This window comes from Moschus berezovskii, chromosome X (assembly GCF_049115385.1).
Source record: "Moschus berezovskii isolate FMDL1 chromosome X, NW_MosBer_1.0, whole genome shotgun sequence".
NCBI lineage: Eukaryota > Metazoa > Chordata > Mammalia > Artiodactyla > Moschidae > Moschus > Moschus berezovskii.
Genome location: NC_142488.1, coordinates 116,699,054 through 116,715,564, shown reverse-complemented (window position 1 = coordinate 116,715,564; position 16,511 = coordinate 116,699,054).

The window sequence follows — 16,511 nt, the reverse complement described above, 5'->3', positions numbered from 1 at the left end:
TATCTAAAGTGATATGTCAATAGCTAGTTCTATAATTTAACTTCTTACCCCAGAGATTTCCTACTCTACTTTTCCATGGTACCTGTGGTAGATGATCTCTAAGGTCCTGGTGCTCCTTGCATCCAGAAATTTTCAACTTGTTAAATTTTCTTTCCTTTGATGTTGACTGGACTTATTGAATAGCTTGTAACAAAAACCATAGGGCAGAAGCAATGAGATGTCACTTCTGAATTTGGGTTAGGAAAAGTCTATAGCTTCAGACTTCCTCTCTGTCTATCTCTCTCTCCTTCACTCTGTCTCTCTCAGAAGCAAGCTTTCATGTGGTGTGGAGCTGTATAAAAACTGGTAAGGAATTGATATTTCTGGTCAACTGAGTGTAAGGACCTGAGGCCTCCTGATAGACACATGAGGGATCCCTTACTCCAAACACCCTGGTTGAGCTCTCAGATGATTGTAGCCACAGCAAATGCCATGAATAAAACTTTGCAAGGGGCCCCGAGTTGCATGAACCAGCTAAGCAATGCTTAAGTCACAAAAAACCTGAGAGATAATAAACGCTGTTTTAAGCCACTAAATTTTGGAGTATTTTTGTTATGCAGCAACATATAATAAATACAGTGTTATTTACTTACTCTTTTTTCCTATGTTGAGTCTTTAACTTAAATATGTGTTTTCAGAGTTATATTTTTATGACTAAGAATCAAATGAATTGAGGAAATGCTGGGAGTTGGTGATAGACAGGAAGGCCTGACGTGCTGCGGTTCATGGGGTTGCAGAGTCAGACATGACTGAGCAAGTGAACTGAACTGAACTAGACAGATAAATTCAAGTGTAAATGCATAGATTAGACAGACCATGTATATGAAAAAAACCCATCTTAAGCTATGACTTAAAGCTTCAAATCCCAATGTTATAAATCTTTGAGTTAAGCCTGTACTAGCATCATTAGGAACTTATCATGGGAATGATAATCAGTGAGCCTCTGGTCTAAAAATGTATATTCCTTCTCACTTGAAGGGCATTTGTATTGTATAACAAATCAGAAAGAGACATGATTGAAAGCTATGACCTTATGCCAGGAAACAATGCAGAAATTTGCACTAATCATGCCTTTACACTCTTAGATGAAATGATGCTCTCTTCCTTTATATCTATTTTTCACTGACTCACTTTGAAGTGTTTATTTACATGATTTAAACTTTTCTCTGAATAAGATAGATATAATTTCAGGCTGACATTTGCTAAATTAAATATGCCCATCATTTGCCTTTATCTTTTTGATATATGTATAGCAAAACTCTTAAAATGTGTTCATTCAGTCATTTCTGTCAATTATTCATTGTTAATTTGTAGAGCTTTTTTTTTCATTATTTCCTCCCATTTATCTATACAATTGTTCATAGGAGAGAATGTTAAAATTTTTGAGTTAATTTGGGGTAACCTATGTAACTGTAGTCTTCTTTATATTTCAAACATCTTAAAAGAATTTCATTATTAATTTACTGGAGATAGAGCTCTCTCTCTTTCTGTTTTCAGACACACACACATACACACACACAATTCTTTTTTTCAGAAAAGCTAGGACAGTTCTGTTTATCTAAATGAATAAATATCATACTTACTTTTTATATGTTTTGGGTAATAAGTACCCTCATTTATTTTAATCCTCTTTCTATGTGAGAAATGATCACATTTGAGGAAAAATGTGGCCTTTATGGTCTCTGAGTTTATACTGAGTTGGCCAAAAATTTGTGTTTGTGTCTTTCTATCTTACAGAAAAACCTGAATGAACTTTTTAGCCAACCCAACAGAAGATAGATATGATGGGTGTAAAACTATCTTCCACCTTAGCTGTGGTACATGAAATCAGACATAGGAAAATAAGAAGTGTGTCTTTGAGGACTACTGGATGCCTATGTACAGTCAGTAACAAATGATGTTTAGTGGCTAAGTCATGTCCCACTTTTTTTGTCACCCCATGGACTTTAGCCCACCAGGCTCCTCTGTCCATGGAATTCTCCAAGCAAGAATACTGGAGTGGGTTGCCATGCCCTCCTTCAGGGGGCCTTCCCAACCCAGGGATTGAACCCAATATCCTGCATTGGCAGGTGGATTCTTTACTGCTGAGCCACCACGGAAGCCTTTCAGTCTTGAATCAGTTCAGTTCAGTTCAGTTCAGTCGTTCAGTCGTGTCCGACTCTCTGCAACCCCATGAATCACAGCATGCCAGGCCTCCCTGTCCATCACCAACTCCTGGGATTCACCCAAACTCATGTCCACAGAGTCGGTGATGCCATCCAGCCATCTCATTCTCGGTCGTCCCTTTCTCCTCCCGCCCCCAACCTTTCCCAGCATCAGAGTCTTTTCCAGTGAGTCAACTCGTCACATGAGGTAGCCAAAGTATTACAGTTTCAGCTTTAGCATCAGTCTTTCCAATGAACACCCAGGGTTGATCTCCTTTAGAATGGACTGGTTGGATCTCCTTGCAGTACAAGGGACTCTCAAGAGTCTTCTCCAACAGTCTTGAATAGAGGTATTAAATTCAGGGCCTAGATAGGGAACAAGTGTCCTGATATAATTTTGAAATGATGTTGAGATAGAAAAGTTGAATCCACTGCTGTGCAAAAAAGCTGTAAGTACTGTAGAAAACAAGTGACAAGAAGGCCTAAATAAATATGGAGACTATATTTGAATTCCATTTTTTTTACACTTTTTGTCAAGTCATCAAGCTGCATTATATTCACCTAAAGCACAAGAGAGACAGCTGTTCACTCACTTATTCATTCCTTCAGAGAAAATATGAATTCAATACCTATTATCTTCTACTCACTCTACTGGATAATGAGGATACAGATATGAATAAGAAGCTATCTCTGGAAAATTATATTTTCTGATTACTTGATATAGTATTCATTCAGCATAAATTCATTCAAAATTATTTATTACACATGTACTGTATTCCATTTATTATGTCAAGAGCTACAAACATTTTGACGAGCAAAAATTAATATGACCCCAGCTTTTATGTTTTGGATCATGAAGCAGGATATATATATATATATATATATATATATATAACGAATTATTATACTAATGAATATATAAATATAAACTTGATTTGGAAACTTGGTATTAGGAAAAAAAATCTCATAGAAAATTATTTAATTGAGAATATAAAGTATGAGTGGAACTGAATCAGAAAATTAAAATTAAAGGTAGTTCATAACATGTTGTTTTCCTCATATTCATATGTAGAAGCCCTAAACTTCAATATTTCAGGATATGAGTGGTTAGAGATGGGACCTTTAAATATGTGATTAAATTAAAATGAGCCCTCCTCCCCAGAGTGTGCCCTAAACCAGTCCAATTGGTGTTTTTTTTAAGCTTTTTATTTTATAGGAGTATAGCTGATTAACAATATTGTGATAGTTTCAGGTGAGCATTGAAGGGACTCAGCCATACCTATATATATATTCATTCTCCCCCAAACTCTCCTCCCATCCAGGCTGTCACATAACATTGAGCAGAGTTCTCTGTGCTATACAATAGGTCCTTGTTGGTTGTATGCTTAGTCTCTCAGTCATCTCTGACTCTGCGACCCCATGGACTGTAGCTTGCCAAGATCCTCTGTCCATAGGGATTTTCCAGGCAAGATTACTGGAGTGGGTTGTCATGCCCTCCTCAAGGGGATCTTCCCAATCCAGGGATTAAATGCAGGTCTCCCACATTGCAGGTGGATTCTTTACTGTCTGAGCCACCAGGGAAGCCCAAGAATACTGCAATGGGTTGCCTATCCCTTCTCCAGGGGAACTTCCTACCCAGAAATCAAATTGGGTTCTCCTGCATTGCAGGCAGATTCTTTTCCAGCTGAGCAACTTTAAATATGGCAGTGTATACATGATGCTGTTCTTATAAGAAAAAGAGATTAGGAAACATGAGAGACACCAGGGAAGTGTGTTCACAAAGGAAAGACCATATGAGGACACAGTGAAAAGGTAGTCATCCGCAAGCCAAGGAGAAAGGTCTTAGGGGAATCATATTTGCAGACACCTTGATTTCTTAAGGAAAGTTATGACCGACCTAGACAGCATATTAAAAAGCAGAGACATTACTTTGCCAACAAAGGTCTGTCTAGTCAAGGCTATGGTTTTTCCCGTGGTCATGTATGGATGTGAGAATTGAACAGTGAAGAAAGCTGAGCACTGAAGAATTGATGCTTTTGAACTGTGGTGTTGGAGAAGACTCTTGAGAGTCCGTTGGTCTGTGAGGAGATCCAAAAAGTCCATTCTAAAGGAGATCAGTCCTAGGTGTTCATTGGAAGGACTGATGCTGAAGCTGAAACTCCAATACTCTGGCCACCTCATGGGAAGAGTTGACTCATTGGAAAAGACTCTGATGGTGGGAAGGATTGGGAGCAGGAGGAGAAGGGGACGACAGAGGATGAGATGGCTGGATGGCATCACCGACTCAATGGACATGAGTTTGAGTGAACTCCGGGAGTTGGTGATGGACAGGGAGGCCTGGCATGCTGTGATTCATGGGTTCGCAAAGAGTCGGACACGACTGAGCGACTGAACTGAACTGAACTGATTTCTTAAACCTCCAGGCTCCAGAATTGTGAGAAATACATTTCTGTTTTTTAAGCTACTCAGTCTCTGGTATTTTGTTATGGCAACCCAAGCAAACTAATACAGGCCCGATGACAGAAAACAGATAATGTGACAAATTAGAAAAAGACAAGAAAACTTAGAGTTACATAGATGAATCTGTGGAATAAATATAAGTGGCTGCACTATTCAGGGCTTTACAGGCCACATTAAGGATTTTGGTTTTGCTGTCAGAGTAATTTAGAAACCACTGAGAGTTCTAAGCAAGTGTTTGTATACCTGTTGGGATGCTTTTTGGAGAAGGAAATAACAGCGAATTCCAGTATTCTTGCCTGGGAAATCCCATGGACAGAGGAGCCTGGACAGCTACTGTCAGTGGGGTCATAAAAAAGTCAGACACGACTAAGTCATTAAACAAGAAAACAACAAATATTTAAGTAAAATTTAAGTGGGCTTCCCAGGTGGCGTTAGTGGTAGGGAAACCGCTTGCCAATGCAGAAGATGTAAGAGAAAGATGTAGTTCCATCCCTAGGTTGGGAACGTCCCCTGGAGTAGGAAATGGCACAATCCACTCCAGTATTCTTTCCTGGAGAATCCCATGGACAGAGGAGCCTGGTGGGCTACAGTCCACAGGGTCGTAAAGAGTCAGTCACAACTGAAGCAACTTAGCACAGGATGCTTTTAGCTATAACCAGCAGGAACACCAATCAATGTACACTAAGCTGTAAAGACATTTAGCCACAAGAAGTCAAGAGATAGAGGGATTTCAGAGTTAGTTAATTCACTGACTTAGAGTAATCAAGTATAGAGAATCCTTTGGCTTTTCACCCCTCCTATGTTTGTTGGCTTATCCTTCTAGATTAAACCCTCCAATGGTCCTAAATTACTGATATAACTCTAGGTAGCATTTGAGAATGTCAATATTTGAAGGAAGAACAATAACCATTCTTGTCTCAGAATCCTTTGCAAGAGTGAGTAAAACATTCTCAGAAGATGCTCAGCATATTCATCCTCTCATATTTCATTTTCACAGAACTGCCTCACATTTCCATTCCTAAAAGAGTTACTTAACCAGGGAAATACAACTGTGATAACTGAGTTAGTGTAATCAAGATTCATCCACTCTTTGTGGAAAGAGACCAAACCTTCTCTGAAGAAAATGATCTCTTATAGAAGGGTGGATGATGTTGGGATCCATCTAGGAAGGAAGAAAGAATGGCTTCTGGTTAGTCAAATCTATCCAAGGCTTTCTACAGTGCCTGTCCAAGGATTATACGATTACATTTGTGTTTTGAAATATCTGCCTGGCTGCAGCACAGAAAATTTTTGAAGGTGGATGGGAAGGAACAGAATATAAAGCAGTTAGACTATTTATTTAGCTATTACAGTATTCTTGGCTAGAGAAGATGGTATATTGGATCAGAATGGTGGGCATGAAGGAGAGTGAATGTATAAAGTTAGCTGAATTTGATGATGGACTAAGTTTGGGATATGACTGAATGGGAGGTATTAAGGATGATTCTTAGTTTTCTGGTCTGTATAACTGGATGGAACACTGAAACAACAGATTTAGTGAGGAAAATAATGAGTTTTACCTTGGTCATGCTGAGTTTGAGCTTCCATTGAGGTAGTCAATTGGATGTATCAGGCAGATGATTGGATACATGAGTCTTAAGCTCACATTGGGGATATAAATCTGGAAAAAAATATAAAATTATTTATATATATGGATGGACAGGTGCATAAATGAGTGATGAACTCAGATGGGAAATTTGGAATTCTCTGGTATCAAATAATCACAAAAAAAATTAGGAATCTTGTAAAGGAGATTGTGAAGAAGCAGTCAAATCTATAGGAGAAAAATAAAAATAAATACATAAAAATGGAAAGACATGATGTCAAGAAAGACAAAGGAGTTTTTTGAGACACTGGGCATAGCTGAAGAAAATATTCCAAGTTATGCTAAGAATACAGAGGAATTTGATGCTTATGAAGTGCCATTTCCAAAGAGTGCAGTAAAATGTTTGTGAAAGTAGAAGAGTGAAGAGCTTGGGCAGAGATATACAGTGCATGTTAGGTATGAAAGTGAAATAGAGGATTGATTTTATTTTTGGTTGATAACACATTAAAAAGTGTGGCAGAAAGATTGGATGTGCTACTGCAAACTTATAAAATGTTTACCTCTTCATACACACACACAAAAAGAGAATTTTAGTATACTTATTTAAGGGTGAGGGATTAAGCAGTTAGTTTTCAGTAAACAACCTCTACTGCCACAATCTAATTCCTTTCAGGTCTAGGGTTCTTCAAATAAGTATACATGAGTTTCAGTTATGTTTCCCATTGAACAGATATAATATATAGAAGTTAGGTGTTTTATTCAGGAGATCGCTAATTGTAAATATTAAGTCTTGAATATGTGGTTGAATTATTAAGGTGCTTAGTCATTCTTTGATTTCTGTTATGAAATAATACTTAGCCTTGGTCAAAAAACTTCAACCTAAAGAAAACTAAAGTTACACGTTGAAAACATGAAACATTGATTTGAAAAAGCTGGATTTTTAAAAAATTTGCTTTGCTTAAAGATAAATATTTATGTAACACATTTGTACAAAAACTTCAGTTAAATTTGAAATGTGCTTCCCTTTTCTGAAGTTATAGTATTCAACTATTTTACTAAACAAATATTTATTAAGCATCTACCCTTGTGGCGCAGCTGGCAAAGAATCTGCCCACAATGTGTGAGACCTGGGTTCCATCCCTGATTTGGAAAGATCTGATGGAAAAGGGAAAGGCTACCTACTCCAGTATTCTGGCCTGGAGAATTCCATGGACTATACAGTCCATGGAGTCGCAAAGAGTTGGACACGACTCAATGACTTTCACTTTCACCTTCACCATAGGAAAAACACTTTTCTATGTACTATGATTGCAAATAAAGTCACAATATAGTGCATGTCCACAAGGAGAACATTTGAAAAGTCATACCTATACATAAACTGTTACTTATACATAGACTGTTACAAGAAGTTGCTATGATGAAATAAGATGAAATAAATTGTCCATTTAAACAAACATTTATATTTTACCTCATGCTATATATAATTTGGGATGGAAACAGTGACATAATTTATAATCCTGGGCTCCAAAATCACTGTAGATGGTGACTGCAACCATGAAATTAAAAGACACTTGCTCCTTAAAAGAAAAGCTATGACAACCTCAGTTCAGTTCAGTCGCTCAGTCGTGTCCGACTCTCCGCGACCCCATGAATCACAGCACGCCAGGCCTCCCTGTCCATCACCAACTCCCGGAGTACACTCAAACTCATGTCCACAGAGTCGGTGATGCCATCCAGCCATCTCATTCTCCGTCGTCCCCTTCTCCTCCCGCCCCCAACCTTTCCCAGCATCAGAGTCTTTTCCAGTGAGTCAACTCGTCGCATGAGGTGGCCAAAGTATTGCAGTTTCAGCTTTAGCATCAGTCCCTCCAATGAACATCCAGGATTGATCTCCTTTAGAATGGACTGGTTGGATCTCCTTGCAGTATAAGGGACTCTCAAGAGTCTTCTCCAACACCACAGTTCAAAAGCATCGATTCTTCGGCGATCAGCTTTCTTCACAGTCCAACTCTCACATCCATACATGACCACGGGAAAAACCATTGCCTTGACTAGACGGACCTTGGTTGGCAAAGTAATGTCTCTGCTTTTTAATACACTATCAAGGTTGGTCATAACTTTCCTTCCAAGGAGCAAGCGTCTTTTAATTTCATGGCTGCAATCAGCATCTGCAGTGATTTTGGAGCCCAAAAAAACAAAGTCTGACACTGTTTCCACTGTTTTTCCATCTATTTCCCATGAAGTGATGGGACCAGATGCCATGATCTTTGTTTTCTGAATGTTGAGCTTCAAGCCAACCTTTTCACTCTCCTCTTTCACTTTCATCAAGAGGCCTTTGAGTTCCTCTTCACTTTCTGCCATAAGGGTGGTGTCTTCTGCATATCTGAGGTTATTGATATTTCTCCCAGCAATCTTGATTCCAGCTTGTGCTTCTTCCAGCCCAGCGTTCCTCATGATGTACTCTGCATATAAGTTAAATAAGCAAGGTGACAATATACAACCTTGACGTACACCTTTTCCTATTTGGAACCAGTCGGTTGTTCCATGTCCAGTTCTGACTGTTGCTTCCTGACCTGCATACAGGTTTCTCAAGAGGCAGGTCAGGTGGTCTGGGATTCCCATCTCCTTCAGAATGTTCCACAGTTTATTGTGATCCACACAGTCAAAGGCTTTGGCATAGTCAATGAAGCAGAAATAGATGTTTTTCTGAAACTCTCTTGCTTTCTCCATGATCCAGCGGATGTTGGCAATTTGATCTCTGGTGCCTCTGCCTTTTCTAAAACCTGCTTGAACATCTGGGAGTTCACGGTTTACATACTGCTGAAGCCTGGCTTGGAGAATTTTGAGCATGACTTTACTAGCGTGTGAGATGAGTGCAATTGTGCGGTAGTTTGAACATTCTTTGGCATTGCCTTTCTTTGGGATTGGAATGAAGACTGACCTCTTCCAGTCCTGTGGCCACTGCTGAGTTTTCCAAATCTGCTGGCATATTGAGTGCAGCACTTTCACAGCATCATCTTTCAAGACTTGAAATAGCTCCACTGGAATTCCATCACCTCCACTAGCTTTGTTCATAGTGATGCTTTCTAAGGCCCACTTGACTTCACATTCCAAGATGTCTGGCTCTAGGTCGGTGATCACATTATCGTGACTATCTTGGTCGTGAAGATCTTTTTTGTACAGTTCTTCTGTGTATTCCTGCCACCTCTTCTTAATATCTTCTGCTTCTGTTAGGTCCATACCATTTCTGTCCTTTATCGCGCCCATCTTTGCATGAAATGTTCCCTTGGAATCTCTAATTTTCTTGAAGAGGTCTCTTGTTTTTCCTATTCTGTTGTTTTCCTCTATTTCTTTGCATTGATCACTGAGGAAGGCTTTCTTATCTCTCCTTGCTATTCTTTGGAACTCAGCATTCAGATGCTTATATCTTTCCTTTTCTCCTTTGCTTTTTGCCTCTCTTCTTTTTACAGCTATTTGTAAGGCCTCCTCAGACAGCCATTTCACTCTTTTGCATTTCTTTTCCATGGGGATGGTCTTGGTCCCTGTCTCCTGTACAATGTCACGAACCTCCGTCCAGAGTTCATCAGGCACTCTATCAATCAGATCTAGTCCCTTAAATCTATTTCTCACTTCCACTGTATAATCATAAGGGATTTGATTGAGGTCATATCTGAATGGTCTAGTGGTTTTCCCTACTTTCTTTAATTTCAGTCTGAATTTGGCAATAAGGAGTTCATGATCTGAGCCACAGTCAGCTCCTGGTCTTGTTTTCGCTAACTGTATATAGCTTCTCCATCTTTGGTTGCAAAGAATATAATCAATCTGATTTCGGTGTTGACCATCTGGTGATGTCCATGTGTAGAGTCTTCTCTTGTGTTGTTGGAAGAGGGTGTTTGCTATGACTAGTGCATTCTCTTGGCAAAACTCTATTAGCCTTTGCCCTGCTTAGACAGCCTATAAAAAACTAGAGACATTACTTTACCAACAAAGGTCCGTATAGTCAAAGCTATGGTTTTTACAGCAGTCATATATGGATGTGAGACTTGGACCATAAAGATGGCTGAGTGCAGAAGAATCGATGCTTTTGTGGTGTTGGAGAAGACTTGAGAGTCCCTTGGACTGCAAGGTGATTAAACCAGTCAATCCTAAAGGAAATCAACCCTGAATACTCATTATAAGGACTGAAGCTGAAGCTCCAATACTTTGGCCACCTGATGCAAAGAACAGACTCATTTGAAAAGACCCTGATGTTGGGAAAGATTGAAGGTGGGAGGAGAAAGGGGACAATAGAGGATGAAATGGTTGGATGGTATCACTGACTCAATGGACATGAGTTTGAGCAGGCTCTGGAAGATGGTGAAGGACAGGGAAGTCTGATTTGCTGCTATCCAGGGAGTCACAGAGTCAGACATGACTGAGCAACTGAACAACAGCAACATATATAATTTATTTCTTAAAGGGGAGAAAATGAATTTGAATTATTCTCTGTGATAGCTTTAGTCATCACTAGTTAGTACCAAGCTGTTTACTAGTTAGCACCAAGCTGTTTACATATCAATCAACAAAGATATATCAAAAGACTCTAAGTCTCTGAATCTCTTCCTCTACCTTAAACCAAAGAAGGTCAGGCATTTCCAATTCACTCATAGGCCATACTTTGATCCAGTTAAACAAATAAACAAACAGCTAGAGCCCTTTCTAACTTCTGGAGTTGCAGCATTCAATGGTTAGTGACTCCATGTCAATAAATTCAACCTGATCCAATTTATGTTCCTTCCAACCCTATCCTACATCTCCATTGCCACACATGTTCCTGGATTTCTTTCTGCATATATTAGAAAATTCCAATACCTCATTTGTAGTATCACACCTCCTTAAGGGTCACACTATGTTCCTAACCATTAGGGACCTTCTGGGACTTGAGTCTAATTATAAGTTCAAAAGCAAAGAGGGATGGTTGGGGTAGATCCTGAGGAGAACCACTATTGTCTTGCATGACAACTATCTTAGAAGAGGCCATTACTATTTCCCTAGGCAATGCAGGCTTAACCTTGCATTCTGCTTCCTCAGTTCAGTTCAGTCACTCAGTTGTGTCCAACTCTTTGCAACCCTAAAAACTGCAGCTTTCCAGACCTCCCTGTCTGTCACCATCCCGGAGTTCACTCAAACTCATATGCATCGAGTTGGTGATGCCATCCTGCTGTCTCATCCTCTGTCGTCCCCTTCTCCTCCTGCCCCCAATACCTCCTAGCATCAGTCTTTTCCAATGAGTCAACTCTTCCCATGAGGTGGCCAAAGTATTGAAGTTTCAGCTTTAGAATCAGTCCTTCCAATGAACACCCAGGACTGATCTCCTTTAGGATGCACTGGTTGGATCTCCTTGCAGTCCAAGGGACTCTCAAGAGTCTTCTCCAACACCACAATTCAAAAGCATCAATTCTTTGGCGCTCAGCTTTCTTCACAGTCCAACTCTCACATCCATACATGACCACGGGAAAAACCACAGCCTTGACTAGACAGACCTTTGTTGGCAAAGTAATGTCTCTGCTTTTTAATATGCTGTCTAGGCTGGCCATAACTTTCCTTCCAAGGAGTAAGCGTCTTTTAATTTCATGGCTGCAGTCACTGTCTGCAGTGATTTTGGAGGCCAAAAAAATAAAATCTGCCACTGTTTCCACAGTTTCTCCATCTATTTGCCATGAAGTGATGGGACTGGAAGCCATGAAATTTGTTTTCTGAATGTTGAGCTTTAAGTCAACTTTTTCACTCTACTCTTTCACTTTCATCAGGAGGTTCTTTAGTTCTTCTCACTTTCTGCCATAAGGGTGGTGTCATCTGCATATCTGAGGTTATTTGTATTTCTCCTGGCAATCTTGATTCCAGCTTGTGCTTCCACCAGCCCAGTGTTTCTCATGATGTATTTTGCATATACATTAAATAAGCAGGGTGAAAATATACAACCTTGAAGTACTCCTTTCCCGATTTGGAACCAGTCTGTTGTTCCATGTCTAGTTCTAACTGTTGCTTCCTGACCTGCATATTGGTTTCTCAAGAGGATGGTCAGGTGGTCTGGTATTCCCATCTCTTTCAGAATTTTCCGCAGTTTATTGTGATCCACACAGTCAAAGACTTTGGTATAGTCAATAAAGCAGAAATAGATGTTTTTTTCTGGAACTCTCTTGCTTTTTTGATGATGGAGGGAAGTAGAAAGGCCATACCGCTGTGGGTCAGGAAGCCACTACCCCTGGGGCTAGAGATGCCACTGCCATTTTGGGTTGGGAGTATAGTTTCACCAGCAAAGAAGACTCATCAGAATTAAGGGCTCAATGTCCCCAGTTCCATCAGGGTCTTCCCACATGTCCCCATTTCAATTATTAGGGTCTCATTCTTTCCCAATAAATATTTTCACCTTAACAGTAGACTCTTTACAGGACTGAGTTCAGCTTGCATTTAACTCAATCACAGGATAGGTTTTTGCATTTCATCTTCAGCAATTTCAGTTCAGCAAGCTATAGAAGATAAGAGTCTTCTTCAGGGCACAAACAGATGCTATTAGATTACTTATTCAGTATTTGAACTGGGAATTAGAATCCCTGAGCTCCTTCTTTTCCTCACCACCTTGTCCAGAGACATTAGGAGCAATCAACCAATGTCATTATATTACTTGTTTTATAAAAAATGTTCAAAAGTACCATTTATAGAGTCACTTAGCTCTTTGCTTTTTCATTGATTATGAGTATCCAATGAAGATAACTTGTTAATTTATGAACAGTGCACTCCATGGACTGTCAATGTTCTCTTTGCTATTGGAAATAAACTAGTTAGTGTTTTTCAGACTAATCATATTAGAGACCCAATTCCAGAAACCCCAGAGACAAATCAGAAAACTCATCCTTAGAATTCTGTTCCAGAACCAGTTTTGGTACCCAAATCTGCTTTTTCAGGGTTCTCTAGAGGAACAGAAACAGTAGGATATATAATGTATACAACTGATCTTTGAACAGCAGAGCTTTGAACTACACAGATCCAATAACACATGGATTTTTTTTCAACAGTAAATACAGTACTACTTGATCTATGGTTAATTGAATCTGTGCATGTGAAAGTCTGGCTACAGAGGGCTGACTATGGGACCTGAATATCTGCAGATTTTGATATCCATGGTTGGTCTTGGAACCAATACCCATGGAGGGGATTTATGCACATAAACCATTATTTATATATATTAATCATGTTCAAGTCCTCAACAGATTGTAATACCAACATTCATTGTGCTCAGTGGCTCAGTTGTGTCTGACTCTTTGTGATCCCATGGACTGTAGCCCGCCAGGCTCCTCAGTCCATGGGGATTCTCCAGGCAAGAATACTTGAGTGGGCTACCATTCCCTTTCACATTCATTGCTGAGGGCAATTTTCTTTATTTAATCTACTGATTCAAATGCTAACTCTTCCAGAAACATCTTCATAGACACACTGAGCAGTTAAGTTCTATTAGCTTTTTGGGAATCCCTTAGTCCAGGCAAGTTGATGCATAAAATTAACTATCTTCTTATACACTCTGCCAGGGATCTATATCATCAGCAACCTGGTTCTTAAGCCTTTGGACTAGGACTGAATTAAACCACTGGCTTTCCTGGGTCTCCAGATTGCAGGTGACAGATCACAGGATTTCTCAAACTCCATAATTGTGTGAGCCAATTCCTCATAATAAATCTCCTTTGATATCTTATTGTTTCTGTTTCTCTAGAAAACCTTGACTAATATATCGATCATTTTTCCTTTGTTATGAATGCATTTGGTGTCATATTTAAGAATCCATTGCCAAATCTGAGATCAAGAAGACTTATTGTATGCTTACCTCTAAGAATTTTACAGTTTCATATTGTTTTATGAGATCAAGAAGACTTATTATATATTTTCATTTAAGAATTTTATAGTTTCATATTGTTGTGTATGTATTGTTTCATATAGTTTAGGTTTCATATTGTTGACTGACAAAAAAGCACACCCTAAAAGTTGATAATTATGTTTTATTTGGCAAATTTACTGAGGACTTAAGCCTCGGGTAAAGACTGTCAGCTCTGAGGGACTGTTCTGCAGAGGTAATGGAAGAGCCAAGGGTATCTGTTAAAAAAAAAAAAAAAAAGCAGGTGGTCAGAACATCAAAGGATCACTGTTAATTAAAGAAAGCCAGACATCTCAAGTTAATGAATTTGCTGCTTTTCTAAGTATAGGAAGATGCAAAAGTTTGGGCTTATTTAAAATTATTCCTTTGATAGGCACCTTAACTATCTAGGGCCAGCATCCTGCTTTTGTTTTGTTTTTCTATTTTGAATCCCCTTGGGGTACATGGTTGCTGATGGCTGCAAAGGTTAACTGGTGACTGGCAACCTTTTTTTGTTCATCCTGGAATTTCTTTGAGGATTCAGCATCAGGGCAGCTTCAGAGGCTTGCAGCCTGACAGCCACAACATCCTTTGTTATTGAAATGGAAGACAGCCCTCTTTGTCCACAATATTTAGGTCGTCTGTTCAATTTTAGCTAAGTTTTGTAAGTAGTGTGAGGTAATGGTCCGAATTCATTCTTTACTATATGGTCATTTGTCAAAGTACCGTTTGTTGAAAATTCCACTCTTTCCCCACTCATTATTGAAAGACAATTGGCACAAACATGGGATTTTAATACTGGACTATCAATTAACTTCCATTAATTATCAGTTCATTTGCTCAGTAGTGAATGACTCTTTGTGACCCCATGGACTGCAGCATGCCAGGCTTCCCTGTCCATCACCAACTGCTGGAACCTGCTAAAACTCAGGTCCATTGAGTCAGTGATGCCATCCAACCATCTCATTCTCTATCGTCCCCTTCTCCTCCTGCCTTCAATCTTTCCCAGCATCAGGGTCTTTCCCAATGAGTCAGTTCTTCTTCTAATTAATCTATATGTCCACATTTATACCATAAACATAGTCTCCTCATTAATCTCCATGTCTATGTTTATACCAGGACCACATTGTCTTGATTACTGTTTGCAGCATGTGTTGAAATTGGGTAGTGTGAGTCCTCCAATTTTGTTCTTTTTTAGGGTTGCTAATGACCCCCTGCATTTAGTTCTGAATTTACAATAATTTTGTCAATTTTTACAAAGTTCCTTCATATTGTAACATGTATCAGATTTTGTTCCTTTTTATTACCACATAGTACACTACTGCTGGCTTCCCTAATGCCTCAGTGGTAAAGAATCTGCCTACAATGCAGGAGACACGAGAGACACGAGTTTGATCCCTCTATTAGGAAGAACCCCTGAAGAAGGAAATGGCAAGCCACTCCAGTATTCTTGCCTGAAAAATCCCATGGACAGAGGAGCCTGGCAGACTACAGTCCTGAATATTCATGGGAAGGACTGATGCTGAAGCTGAAAATCCAGTACTTTGGCTCCCTGATGTGAAGAACTGACTCATTGATGGACAGGGAAGCCTGGCATGCTGCCGTCCTTGGGGTCACAAAGAGTTGGACACGACTGAGTGACTGAACTGAATTGACTTCATAGCTTTCTGTACTTTATAAAGAAATTTTTCTTTAGTTCTTCAGACGTACTTATAGTGATACTTTAAAGTATTTGTTAAATCTGACATCATATTCCTTACATAGACAGTGTTTGTCACTTCTTTTCTTCCCCCTACATATGGATCACATATTCCTATTTCTTTTCATGTCTCATAATTTTTGAGTGGACATACAGGGTAATATGCTGTATTAATTCTGTATACTGATATTGTTAGGGTCCGTAGTCGCCCTTCCCTCAAAGGAACAGAGGACACTCACGATAATGCAAGACACACAGCGAGGTTTATTTCCAGCTAGCTGGGGTCCAAGTGTCTACCCGACGCAGCGGGTTTCAACAAGGACCCCGAGCACTCAGAGCCAAGGGGTTATATAGCATTTTCAAATCATGATATTTCTAAATTACCTAACTCACAGGAATTTTTCACACACACACACACAGCTGTCCATATCTCTATCCTGGTGTCTTAACGAGATAAACTTATCAGACCTGTTTACCTAATTTTCAGTGCTGCAGCTGCCCACATTCTTGGTACTTAAGATTAACTTGTCTTCCAGGTTTTATCAAGTTCTTCTTCCCTCAAGTCACATACTCAGTAAAAATGGTTTTTCCAGCCTCTAAGATGGCCGGTCTTATGCTAACCCATTCTTACATTGGGGGAAGAATGGACCCCAGCTAGCTGGAAATAAACCTCGCTGTGTGTCTTGCATTATTGTGAGT